This window comes from Rhipicephalus sanguineus, chromosome 4 (assembly GCF_013339695.2).
Source record: "Rhipicephalus sanguineus isolate Rsan-2018 chromosome 4, BIME_Rsan_1.4, whole genome shotgun sequence".
NCBI lineage: Eukaryota > Metazoa > Arthropoda > Arachnida > Ixodida > Ixodidae > Rhipicephalus > Rhipicephalus sanguineus.
The window spans coordinates 151,944,707-151,957,241 of NC_051179.1; the positions used below are offsets into that span (position 1 = coordinate 151,944,707).

The 12,535-nt window shown below is 46.4% G+C and overlaps 1 protein-coding gene across 1 annotated transcript in view; it reads left to right on the plus strand.

Annotated features, from left to right (window-relative positions):
- The window catches only part of LOC119391751 (mucin-5AC), a 162,227-nt gene that overhangs the window by 18,109 nt on the left and 131,583 nt on the right, over positions 1-12,535 (plus strand). The gene's annotated exons all lie outside the window — the stretch shown is intronic.

Here is a 12,535-nt window from a genome sequence, read left to right on the forward strand (position 1 = left end):
GCAAATGTTCTTTCGAGGAATGTTTGCGTCTCCGCTGCACCAGTGCAGCTTGTTTCGCGTGGATGCCGCAGAAGGTTCATGCACAATAATGATTCCCGGCCCGCTCTTAATCATGCTTGGCGTAAAATTGACGCCTTCGGGCTCACACATGACGATCAGTGCGCCATGAAAACTGACTGCTACAGATTGGTAGTGCGTGACGTGACTGTATGACGAACATAAATAACAGCGTGTACCATGAAAATAATGGCACGCATGTCATGTAAGGCATACCATACATTCCATGCTCATGGTGCATTCGCGGCCGGTTCACTGGCTTCATATGCACCGAAATCGGTATTTCGTGACGTGACTGTATGACGAACATAAATACCAGGTGGTAACATGAAAATAATGGCACGTATGTCATGTAAGGCATGATTTACATGCCAAGCCCATGGTGCACTCGCGGCTGGTTCGCTGGCTTGATATGCACCAAAATTGGTAGCACGTGACGTGATTTTATGTGGTAGAGTTGCACCACAGGCGCATACATCGCCTTGTTCGTCTTTGAGGCAGATGAAGTCATTCATGTCATGACATCTAGTTCACTATATATTGCATGTTTGTGACGTATGCATGGATGTAGAATCTGGTATACACAACGCATGACATGTAATTTATGTTCGTCACACACCCATATCATGCCATACCAAATTTGGTATACATCCAGTTAATAAAACGGCCGGAAGCGCACAAAGACAGTGTAATGTAAACCATGCCGTACGTGGTATGCATGTGATGATTTTCACGTTACCACCTGTCATTCATGTTCGTCATACAGTCACCTCGCGCTATGCCAATTTTGGTGTATATCAAGCTACCGAACCGGCCGCGAGCGTACCATGAGCGTGCCAAGTAAGTGATGCTGTACATAACGACAAGTCATGATTTTCATGTTACCACCTGTCACTAACGTTCGTCATACAGAAATATCTCGTCATATCAATTTTGGTATATATGCATTTCATTAAACGACCGCGAGCGCCCCGAGACCATGTCATGTAAATCATGCTTTACATGCCTGCCATGATTTGCACGTTATGACCAGTAACTTATGTTCGTCATGCACTCTTGTCACATCATATCAATTTTGGTGTGTATCAAGCTAGCAAAGCGGCTGTGAGCGCACCATGAGCGTGGCATGTAAGTCATGCCGTATATGACGTACATGTCATTATTTTCATGTTACCACCTGTAGCTTATATTCGTCCTACAGTCATGTTATGCCATACCAAATTTGGTAGAGGGAACCCAAGCTCAAGTTTGCGGCGCGACGACAACGCCGCGCCAGCCGCGGTGCGGCTCTGTCGGAAAGCTCTGAACCTTCGGCGCGGCCGACTGAGCCCCTTTCACGGTAGCGGTAGCGCACGTGCGCACGCGTTCTTCTCTCGGTGCGGGTAACTGGGGGGCGGTCAGCTGGGTACGTTGAACCTAGGGGCTTGCTGTGCGAAGCTGGGCATTTCAGCGATGGCAGAAGCGACCCCGCGGAAGCGCAAGCGTGGTCCGAAGTATTGCGGTTTAGCGGCCAGCCACAACAGTGCTGACAACACCAAGGCACGCGATTCACGTGTTAAACTGTATCGTTTCCCGGGCGTGTCGTACGAGAAATAAAGGCGGCAAGCGTGGATAGCTGACAGCGCTGTCTCGCCTTCTATTTTGGCTGTCTGAGTTCATCGCTTTCGTTCGTTCCGACTACCTGAATCGGTAAGTAACGCGGCGCATGCACGCAGCGACTACATTAATGATTACTCGCTGTCTTCTCGTATTGTTAAAGTCCAGTTACGGTTGTAGGTGAAGCAACTTTGTGTTTTGATTCCCCGTGTTCGTGAGACCTACCAGTCGTTGTTGAACGTTCACATTCGCGTTATACCGTTAGCATTGCGCGGTTGGTTGAATTCAACTGAACTTGGCACATCGTCAGAAGTTCGGCGCCTGCATTTCACGCGTCGGGAAGGCTGCTTTATCACGCCGGAACGGACGTCTGTGCATTTGCAGCAAGCTTTGACATCGTTCTGCAGGTTTGCTTTGTTTTTGTCACTTTATTAGGGTGATATATATTTAAGCCGCTAAATATAACTGGCACTTAATACATGCTTTGCAATTGCAACCTTGAAGTAACCACCTTCTGACTTTGTGCGATTTTCTAGCCGCGTTCACGCAGCAGGTTTTATACGCCTGTCAAGTCGATATCATAAAAAGAGACTGCAAGCATGACGCGAGAGCCGAAAAAACGAGGCGAGCAGTTCATCTTGCTTCACAGTGGTTGAAGCTCAGCTAGCTGCCTCGCGTCTTAATCGGCGGGTGATTCTCCAGCGGCACGGAGGACTTGACTCTTACCTTCTCAGGAAGCAGTGCCATGGGCGTATAATCTTTTTTTCGCACGCCGCAAACGTTTGTTCACGAAAGTACACGGCTGCTACTGTAAGTATGCCATATCAAAACAACAAACATATGATTCGTAGTCCACGCCGCAGAACATCGATAGCGTGTACGGCTTCATTTCGGAGTGCATGTGGACCATTATTCATCTTTAACATGACAGAATGAGACTTACCTCGAGGTATACGTCCTACACGGTGTAATCGCGACTTGGGAAATGCATTTCGCTTTTAGTCGGGCGTCGTTGTCGTCGATCGACTGCTCTTCACCATTAACGTGATTGACGAGCCTTTCTCATTTTATCAAGTTCGCTTTTCGGAAGTGCCAGTCAAGCTTGAAATTCCTTTTGAAGCCGCATTGCAAGCGGTACATTGTGAGGCGGCGCAAGTGCACCGCGAGAGCTCTGCACGTGCAAAGCGAGCGGCAACGCGGTGGAGAGAAGGGAAAACGCGCGCTGCTAACACCCCAGTTTCTCTTTTTCTGCCAGAGATGGCGCTGCCTGTGACATACTGCTTGTGTAAGCAGTATGTCAACAAAGAGCGTTAAGCGAAAAGTCAGAGAGGCGGAGAGGATTTACTGGATGACAGCTATGGAGAAAAAACCGGCTTTGAGTAACTACCGAAAGGGCAAAAATGAAATAAGGAGGGAGGCATTTTACGACAATTCAATGGGAAGCGCTTTACTGTTTGAAGCGAGATCGGGTTGCCTTAGAACGGGTAGTTATAAAGCGAGATTCAGTAAAGAAGAAGAACAATGCACGTGCTGCGGGGAAGATCAGGAAACGGCGGAGCATGTTCTGATTGAATGTGGAGACATCCACCCAGGTGTACGTTTGGGCACGAGCCTACATGACGCCTTGGGTTTTAGAGGCAATGGAAAGCTGAACACATCCGCGATTGAAATAAGTAAGAGACGGTTAGAGTATTGGTGGCAGAAAACTAGAGAGAAAGGACAAAAATAAATAATGGGGAAAAAAATAAGGACATTCTGCCGTAAAGGGCACAGAACGAAGCTGAAAACTTAAGGTTTTTTTTTCTTCTGGAGTAAAATAGTTTTAATTGAAGTAAAGACACTAGGCCAACGCTAAAAAAAAAGAGTAAAGGTTTTTTTTTTTTTTTTCGAGCCTGGTGGCACACTTGTCACCGCCCCGTTATAAAGGGGACGCTCATAGCATCCATCCATCCATCCAGCAGCGCCGCTAAACGTTGCTTGGGAAGCCTATACATCTCATAAATGAAACGGCCAGGAGAGCACATAGTCGTGGGCGGCTAGATAGATAGATAGATAGATAGATAGATAGATAGATAGATAGATAGATAGATAGATAGATAGATAGATAGATAGATAGATAGATAGATAGATAGATAGATAGATAGATAGATAGATAGATAGATAGATAGATAGATAGATAGATAGATAGATAGATAGATACTATGTTGAAACTCGCGGAAATTTGCTAAGAAATGCTTCGCATTTATTAATGCCGACAGCCGAACGCGCAAATGCCGCGCAATTCGCATTTCTTTATCACCTTAGTACGCGTGCGTGCGCGTGTATCCAAGTGAAAAGTGCTGCTATTTCTTTCCTAATCAGGTAGAGAACAATGGTATACTTGAAATAAACAGCGCGAAAAACGGACGGCGACGGAAAGGAGACAAGTTTATTGACAAGTTTATTTCAAGTATGCACAGCCAATTAGTTCTCTCAGCTACATTGTTAACAATGGTACGCTTCATTCGGGGCTGCAAAAGCGTACGCACTGCGCACGCATTCGTTGCTCCACGTGAAATCAACACCGCGCCGCCGCAGCTTCGGCCGCGCTGAACCAAATATGGCGGCGGGCAGGACGGTCGCGGTACTTTTGCTATGGTGTACTGGAATGGGGTAGTGTGCCGTCTGGCGCCTGAGAGGTGGCTCTTTTTGCGATGACGGTCTCGTCAACAGAGCACACCGTTCTGTGGTGGCGCCACCACGCGTTGGCGCTTGGAGTCATTGTTTGTCAGGGGATAATGTACGGCCTCCGAGATGGGCTCGGCTTTCGCGGAGGCCATGTTCAACAAGCACGACTTAGTGCACGAGTGTTTCGCCTATCTTGGCGGACAGTTGTTCCTGCGGCGTTCACTTGTGTTCTTAGCATTGGTGAATCTTTGCGACTATCTTCAATTTGAATGCGCTGTATGCAAAAGGAAATGGCATGTGCCTTATTGCCACGTTTTTTTTTTTGTTCTTTTTTTTAATATAAATTATTTGTGGTTGCGCGCCATGAATTTCTCGGATCGGGCTCTTCGCGCGCTGATCAATCAGGCTATTATAACGCGCAGTTCTTGTTTCCTTAGGCGGGGTAACAAAATCAGCAATTAAAGCTACAGTTTCACTGCTAATGCGACTGTATTATTATATATGCTGATATGCAACTGGGTTGTGTATGACGGTGCGCGCGCGCGCACGCGTGTTTTATCGCATGGTCCTTCTGCTATAAACGCACCGGACTCTGCGATATTATATTCGCCCTTTCAGATGAATATAAGAGGTAGCGCTGGATGTTTGGCTTTTTTGTCGGCCGTACTATCTTTCCTTTTTTTTTTTTAATTATTTCCCTCGAGACGAATAGAAAGCGTTTTTCGCAAAAGTTAGTACACAGATCTACCTTCACATCTTGATTGTTTTTTCGCTGTTGTTGTAGTAGTTGTTGTTGTTGTTGTTGTCTCGTTGTTGTTCTTTTGGTGGTTTTAATGTTTCATAAAACATATATTGCATGGTCAAGGGACAAAATAAAAAACACCAACCTTGTTCATATGTATACTAGCTAGTCTTTGGAAAATTATTGTTATATCTATAGGGAGGAAGAAAGGCGATGGGTGCATTTATTTTCAGAATGCCTTTATTCCCAGGAAATGAACGTGTGATATATAAAAGTATAAAAAAGTCATACACACGTTTTGTGCGCATGCCTACTTGGATCTCCTTAGCTTAAGGTGCTTCATTTGTTCTCGTTTGCAAGAGCGCTCTCGATTTAGGGACTTCACGAAGAAGCAAAGGCGCAGCAACACATAAAATTCGAGCACTCGAAGCGTTAGCTCCCTGTTGTGTGCGCCGCAGCCGAGCTTGGGCAGTTCCACTCCTTCGAGAAAGCTCGCGAAGTCAGACATGCTTGCCGCCGTAACTCTCCTTGTGCTGAAGAACACCGTGAACGAATCTTCGAGCACGCCAACTAGACTTGCCATGCAGCCGGACGGGTATACTAAGCCGCCCAAGTCAAACTGTTCGATGAATTGATTTCTGATGTCCATTGTTGCACGTGTTCTCGATGCAGACAAGCATTCAGCACAATCTTTGCAGTTGGTTTTCTGGAGAGTCTTGCGCGCCACATACCCCGCGATATAATGGCTAAGACGGCTGGAACTCTTGGTGACCACGTACCCTTCATGGTCTTCAGGTGGAAGTAAGTCCAGGGTCACTTCCGCGTCATTTATGTTGCCTTCGTCGACAAGCTTATCAAGTGAGTCTATGGCACGTTCCCTGGGAACCTCCGCTGTTTTGCAATTACCTAAAAACGCACTAACGAGCTCAGGTCGACAGTTACCTGCCATCGGCGGCTTAGCCAAATTGTAAAAGGCAAGCGCATTTAAAGTGAAAAGAAATTGTGTGGGGTTTGGGTAGTCATTCGTGCCATTCGACCTTCTCACAATACCATACAGATTTTCCCGTTTGTCTTGGCCTAATCTTGAAGTCATAATGTATTTGAAGTTGCATTTTGAGCAGAGGTATTGTACAATATCAAGTGTGGACTGTAGGGTCACGCGGAGACCTTCTGCTGTGCTTTTACTTAAGAAACCGATTTCATTGGCATGAGTCTCTCAGGTGTTCAAGAAAACAAGGAATTGTCTTAGAAAATCGGTGTCGGCCGAATTAGGTCTTAAAGCCCTCTTTGGTGCACGTGATGTCATTATTTTGATGAGCCTCGACATCTTCGAAATGAACGCCTCAGTTTCTGACGCAGAGCCATACGCCTTCTGAACTTGCTTTCGGTAAAAAAATAAGCCTTTAAGTACTTCTTCGCTGAAAAGGCGTAGTGCGGGCCCAGCTCTCATTTTCTCAAACGCGTTTGGGAACAGGTGTATTTGGTTAATGTGCGGCATTGACCTTTAGTGTTACATTCTCGTTGTCCTTCCTCCATGCTTCCCTAATGTAGTCAGCGTGCACGCGGCCTTCTGGTGTATTGAAACCCCTACTCAAGAACGCGTTGCGCACGTTCTTTACCAAGTGCACAAAATCGGAAAAAAAGTAGAGGGCCCGGCTGTCATCCACTGGGTGCGGACACTTGCAACGGACGTCTGCAGTGGAACCTGCGTGTTTCATAACGTACAATGAAATAAAACATTCAGGTAACGCGACACAAATGGCGCTCATCAGCATGGAACAAAAATCTGTCAAGCGAACAAATGTTTCTGTCCTTTTTTTTTTAAAGGAATGTGGAAATATGTGGAGGGAGTGTTTATATATAGTATTACGTTTAGAATTTCTTTTGTGTGTACGTGACAAAAAGATTGCTGCGGCTGTGCCGGGGTAATAATAAGGAGCAAAAAGAGGCACCTTTTATTCCGAAGATCTTCCACATGCTCCGATTCCAACTCGCCGCGTCACATGTTAGCCCGTCTACTCGAAGTCCTGCCTCCTCACATAGGAACGTGGCTTGCAGCATGATTTTCGCCAGGACAGGTGCCTTCACGTTGTTTTTCGAAGCGAAAACTCCCAGTATTTGAACACAGTTTCCTGCAACAATATACAATTACATGCACGGCGCTTTTTCTCTTCTCATATGTTCATTTTAACTGGAAACATTAAGCGGAGATAGTTAAATAAAGGATGCACTACAATTTAATATCGAAATGATGTACCTGTAAAAGGCTGAAATAAAACGACCAAACCATGGTCGGCAAGGTCGCTGGAGTTCCTTTCACCGAACTCTGCTTGGTCAGCGAACCCTTCAATAAGACCTAGATGTGGTTGAATCAAGGGGAAAGAAAAACAATACGATTCTCACTGAAATTACACGTTTCTCACAATAATCATAAACAGCATATAATTGAAACACGCAAAGCAACGTAAAACGGCATAAAAGCTATAGGTACGGAATGTCTTACCTGAGGATTTGACGTCGATGTGCTCACTCAGCTTCATTTCATCGAATACTATTGCACCGTGTCGGCTGAACTCGTCCATTGTTTCTGTTTTTTTCTTTCAGCGCTCTGAAAACAGCTGGATTGAAGCCAAAGCCACTCTTGAAGTGTTGTACGGCCTTTTTTATGCAACTCCTCCCAGGCAGCGCTAGGATTTCGTGTCTTCTCAAGTGCTCGTACAATTTAGGGCTCCTCATGCGCATCAATACGCACTCAAGCAACCAGTCTCTGTCGTATCTCATCCCTTTTTTTGATTTTCGGCGAGCTGCTTCAAAGCACGCTTTAACGCCAGCTTGCTGTTTTTGTGGAAGGCCTTTGATTTTGCTGGCGAGTGCTTCTTCTGTTAGCATCTCATTTTTCGTTTTCATTTGGCTGAGGCTTATGTTCGCTTTTTTCAAGCGAGAACGCATCCGTCTTATCGTCCGTCGAATTGCAGTGTTGTTCTTGCTGGCGACTTTCTGACGCCGTCTTCTGGAAAGCTGATTCAGCACCAGCTTACGTTGGTATTTGCAGTATATGCATGGCCTGTCTGAACTTATTTCGACAAAAAGAGAGCACTTTTCTGAAAAAATTGAATGATGAATGATGAACGTTGAATGATGCACATTTTCCAGCCACAGGTTGTATCGCTAGACCAGGGCACAGTTTCAGCTCGGCGACATGTTCAAGCAAGACTTCGGCTTCTTCTGGCGTAGCAACCTCTCTCTGAAACGACTTCTTTCCTTTCAAGTGTACTTCAGCGACAACGACGCCTTGATGTACTTTAGAATGCAGCGCTCCGATTTTGACCAGTTTCTTTAAGGCCAATCTGCTTACTGTGGCTTCAGCAGCGTCCAGTTCACATTCTCCATATATAATGAAACTTGGACGCATTGACAGTTCCACTTTTGTCCACCCTTGCGGCGTCTTGAGGTCAGCAAATTGCACGAGCTCACCTGGAGTTTCACTCGTTGCATTGTTATCTGGCGCCGACGTGATTTCAGTTGTCTCTGTTGTATCCGGTGTCACATTACGTCGCCTTTTTGCTGGCTCTTGCTCGGCCATGTCTTCATTTTTCTCTCTTCGCTCGCTCTTGCTCTCCCGTGCATATTGGTGCTCTGAGGAATAACGATGGAACAGCGTCCCTACTCAAAAGCGGCAGCCCCCGTGGGATTTCCACGATTTCGCCATTAACTGTCGTCTTGTACGATCTCTCTATGTAGCGTGGCTCAAAGTGCCGTTCACATACTGTGCAGGCTTCATTAAGCTCCCTGTCAGTTCTTTGAATGACTTGAGACCAGACTTCACGACGTTCAGGTTCCTTGGGCACACGAAAAAGAGACCACTTTTCCTTGCAAGACCGGTAGCCGCTCCTACAGCCTGGTACAAAACAGGTCGTGTCCCTATTCTCCCTCTTCCGCTTCTTCATGTCCTTTGTTTCGCGACTTTGCACACACGTTGGAGATGCACTTCAATCAGAGGAACAAGTTAAACGTAGACTCATGCGAAAGATAGCAGCAGTAGCCAGGGCAGCACCGTTGCGAGTCTTGCGGACACCAGCTACATAGTAGCAGACGATCGCGAAAAACACCCGCATCATTCAGCAATTATCTTTCGTTTTTATTACCGTCTCCAGAGTTCATTTATTAATTTTAGCGAAAAGAGATTTCTTTTTATTGCATTATGCAAACACAAGGCCTACATGCACAAAAAACGAAGTCTTTTGCCGTCTGCATTATGTGCAGACGACGCTCAACACAACCAGTGAAAGCAGACGATTAGAAATGTAGTGCCGTGCACGTATGTTATTATTGTTTCGTTTCCTGATGTTACCAGTGTGTTAAGAACTTCGAAGCCGTTATGTTACGCCGCATTTTGAGCTCTTCATTCAGTACGCAACGGCAAAATGTGGCCTCCAAGCTGGCTTAAGTGACATCAAGTAAGTATACATATTCGCTGCCACAATCGCACTCTGTGTGCGGGCACGTTTAGGAATTTCTTCTTATATTTGTCGGGGGTTAGTCGCCTAATGGTATGAAACCGAGAAGCAAACAAAACTGTGTGAAAGGATGATGCTTTTTCTGCTTAAACCACCATTAGGCCCCGCTAAACAAATTCAAATTTCGCGCCAAGGGCACACCGTTCGATCGCAGCGCCCTTCTGGTGGCGTCATCGCAAAAGTGACCACGTCGCTCGCATTGCTTTCCGCCGCAGACGGCACACTACCCCATTCTAGTACACCATACTTTTGCCGTTCCAGTGGTTTTAGGTGTGCCCGGTGTTCTTTTTTTTTTTTCCTTCCACATCACGAGTGGGTACAGAAAATGGCCACTTTGTCGTGCGCGTCTCAAGGGCAGCATTCGAATTGAAAGAAAATTAGGAGCGCTGCGTCTGCAAGTGTCGACAATGAAGAATCAGACGCTCTTAGATATTTCTTTTTCTTTATAACTGTGGCGCGTGGAGTGACCCCCAGTGTCTCCAGCCACACGCGGACGTCTGATGCAAGGTGTGCCCGGTGTTCTTTTACATGCGAAAGCATCTTATGCTCGGGGCAGTGTCAGTTCTGCGGCGTCCGCACCCATACTGCGCATGCGCCAACTCTCCCCCTCTCCTCGCGTGAGCGCGAGGAGGTGGCGTGAGCGTTGCCTCCACTTCGTTTCTCCTCTCCCGTTTCTCTCTCTCCGCCACAGCTGGGCGCTCGTACATAATGCGGCGCGCGCTCGCTCCCGTTGCACTCTCATTCGCAACGGCGCTATGGACGCTCGCGAAGCTGAACGTAAACGGCAACGCCGTTTTACGTTCAGGAACACTACCGGTAAAAGCACTACCGGTAACGGTAGTGTTTTTACCGACATGATGATTTACCGGTAAAACACTACCGGTAAACGGCAACGCCGTTACAGGAACACTACCGGTAAAAACCTTTTTAGAGGAGCGAGGTTTCTATATGCCATGGGGCTCCGATTGCTTAATATGTAACCAACCTGAAACAATTGACCACGTCTTTCTGCACTGTTGGGAGGGGGTGTACTTTTGGGACGTGTTCAGAGGACACTAAAAAAAGAATTTCCGTTAGACCCTCATGGAATTCGGTATTTAGCAATAGACAATGAGGACGGACTACCTTTTGACCTAATCATGATGACTGGCTTGCACAGTATATGGCGCTCACGAATGGCTGGATTTTACTGTGACCCGGATAGAAGACCAGCAAGACAGTATTTTCAAGAAAGTATGGCCCGGTTTCTTGAAGTAGAAAAAACAGAAGAATGTGTTCCTTCATGGTTGGCTAGGGTAGAACCCCTGCTTACTATGAAGGAATTTTAAATCATAATGTTGGTTATCCAGTAGCTGACGGTAGATGTGTGCCTACATGTTTGTGGTGTCTTGTAACATAATTCTGTTATCCCCATTTGTGTGATGTACAACCGGAAATAAAGAAAAAAAAGTGTGGTTGAGTTGTCTAACGCACCGCGCTGTGGAGAGCGGAGTTGCTGGTTCGAATCCGCAGTCGGGTACTTCAGAATTTTTTCTTCTACTTTATTGTTCTTTATGCCTGCTACTTTATTTTTCTTTGTGGTTTTTTTACGGCGACGGCAAAATTCAGCCGACAGTGTCCATATAATTGCTATCGCAATAAAAAAGTCACAGTTTCGCCTAAATGGTGAAGCAATAAATGCGATAGCGAGAAATTGGCATGCCACATGAAGAATGACAAGCAGCTAGAAACTTGCTACGTGCTGATCAGGCACGAAGGACACAGGAAAAGAAAACACACAAGGCGAGTGCAAACTAACAACTGTCACAGCTCGACACTTGCAGCGCGTTGTTTAAACGCAAAGAAAGATGCACGAAAAGAACGCACAGGTATAAATAGGACGAGCTCGAACTGTCACAGTTGTTACTTCAACTAACCCCTAATTCGGCTCTTCTAGATAGCAGATAACTGCTGTCGCAAGCGTGGCCGCTGCTGCGAGCAAAGTGACCTTCGTTTGGTATATAGGTTCAACGCAAACTTCGCGGTGAAAGCACTAGACGTACAGAACTCCCCCTCAAGAGACAATCGCGCCAGCACGGTCGACCACGCCGTGTATGTTAAAGTACAAATCAAGGCGCACATTCCAACTCCGGCGAAACACTGGACAGTTTTAGAATTGTGGACCCAGAGAATTTGCGAGCCGTTAGGACGTATGCGCAGAGCGCAAGCCACTCTCGGGCCCTTGCGCTCGCGTTGTCCCGATACCCTGCAGAGCCTTCCTTTGGGCGGCAAACAAAACCGCAGAGCGCACCACGCCAAGAAAAGAAAATTAAGACGGCTCTTGGCAGTGTTACGTAAAGCCATGGCTCGCGTTCTCTGTGGGCGTCGATTCTGGTCACTAGAATAAAACTTCATTTGAATCTAGTTGGTACATTCCTGGGGCTAAAAGTAGAGCGCAAACGCACTTCTTTGTCCTTCTTACTTATTCTTTACTTCGTTGTCCCTGCACCCATCTCAATATAATTTCATGTCTTCGTGCATCTGATACACTATCATCCTTGTTACACGTTTTGGTTTAGAGCTATTCTTGTGTGCGCATCTGCGGTAAGTTGGCCATGCGCGTATATATGCGTTGGAGTATGAAATAATAAAGCAATTGTTAGTCAGCGCTTCTGTCGTACGTTTCTTTTTTTCGTGGTTGTCTTGTGCATTTGCGCTGTAATTTTAGCCTTAGGATTCTGGTCGCGGTGTAACATATGTTGAATTCCAATGGCAGAGTTGGAGCAGCCGATGGACTCTGCGAGCGAGCAATCGACTGTGGCGTAGAGCAACGCCTCCAAATCCGCGATTGGAACACTATCCGCGCCGCCGGAGCAAGCATGGGAGCAAGAAGGAAGCGGAAGTGCTTGAGTTGCCCAGAATGCCTTGCGTGTAGTTATTCCATTCTGCTAATTGCGCTGTGGAATTCCCACTCGTA